At 41.8% G+C, this 1,410-nt stretch overlaps 1 non-coding gene across 1 annotated transcript; it reads left to right on the top strand.

The window, feature by feature from the left end:
* The first annotated feature begins 865 nt into the window (after positions 1–865).
* LOC111921340 (small nucleolar RNA R71) lies at positions 866–972 on the top strand. The gene has a single exon (XR_002860149.1). It is a non-coding gene; the product is annotated as a small nucleolar RNA R71 (small nucleolar RNA).
* The last annotated feature ends 438 nt before the right edge of the window (positions 973–1,410 follow it).

Here is a 1,410-nt window from a genome sequence, read left to right as displayed (position 1 = left end):
GAGCTTCGGCTTCTTTGGCTTTGGATCGGGCTGTTGTGGCTTCACTTCTAAGGCTTCTAGGAACTCAGAAATCGCCTATTCTTCAATATCTATGGCCATTACATGAGATTGGGTCTTCTTTTCAGAATCTTTTGGGAACATCTTCTCGTTAACCAAAGTGGTAAGTTGACCAAGTTGTACTTCAAGGTTATTGATGGAGGCTTGTTGATTTTTTTATTAATGCTTGCTGATCTATCATCATTGTGTGATGATTCTTCATTATAGTTCTTTGTTCTTCCATTGCAGTGTCAGTAGCATCATGTCTATTTTCTGAAGCTTCCATGATTTTCATCAACATGGTCTCTAATTCTGATTTCTTCTCGGCTAGTGGTTGCTCTCTTTGGTAGAATCCCCAGCCAATTTGCCTAAATTTCTCTTCTTTTTGCTTCTTGTATTCATCGTAGGGCAGCCACTCTTTCTTTGGTTTCCTCCAGTCATCATCATATTTGTCCCCCTTTAGTAGCATACTTGAGCTATCTTGTTTCCATATTCATCCATATTGCAATCCTTTGTCAAGTGTGGGCCACAACATCTCTCACAACCAACTCGGATTGCATGAATTGATTGGTCCAATTGAGTCAACCTCCTATCCATAGTGCTAAGCATTGCCATCACAGCAACCATCTCTTTAGTTTGTTTACCTCCACTGCCTTTTGTTCCATCACGCCCTGGGTTGTGATACTCACGAGAGTGCCTTGAAAACTCTTCAATCAGCTCCTTGGCCTGATTTGGGTTCTTCTTCGTTAGTGGTCCTTGCGAATCAAGGAGTTGTCTAGTCATGACATTCACCCCATCATAAAATATCGACATCTCTTGCTGAATATTGAGGTCATGTTGAGGACAATTCCTTAACAACCCCTTGTAGCGTTCCCAGGCCTCGTATAATGACTCCCCCGTATTTTGATCAAAGTTGGCAATTGCCTTCTTGAGTTTATAGATTTTGGAGAGTGGGCAATATTGATCTAGAAATCTCTCTCACAATTGGGCCCATGTAGTGATTGGACCAGATAGGAGTGCCTTCAACCAGTCTTTTGCTGCTCCCTTAAAATTGACTGGTAGCATTCTTAGCAAAGCTGTCTCCCTTGGGATATTGGGAGTATGAAAACAATCCGCAATATCATTCACCTTGTCTAAGTGTTTGAAAGCATCCTCATGATCCTTCCCATAGAATGGGATATCCTTAAGTGCAGTAAGGATATGTCACTTTAACTCGAATGTGGCATTGGCAGGAATCGTAGGATGTACTAAACCCGACCCCACATCATCTCGAATGCGCTTCTTGTAGTCCCCCATGGCCATAATTCAAATTCAGATCGTTCTCGAGTTCACTTGTATGTAATTCAAATTCAGGCTCGTTATCGTATTCGGACT

The sequence above is a fragment of the Lactuca sativa genome, chromosome 9 (genome assembly GCF_002870075.4).
Source record: "Lactuca sativa cultivar Salinas chromosome 9, Lsat_Salinas_v11, whole genome shotgun sequence".
Classification (NCBI taxonomy): Eukaryota; Viridiplantae; Streptophyta; class Magnoliopsida; order Asterales; family Asteraceae; genus Lactuca; species Lactuca sativa.
This window is presented reverse-complemented; position numbering and strand designations above follow the sequence as displayed.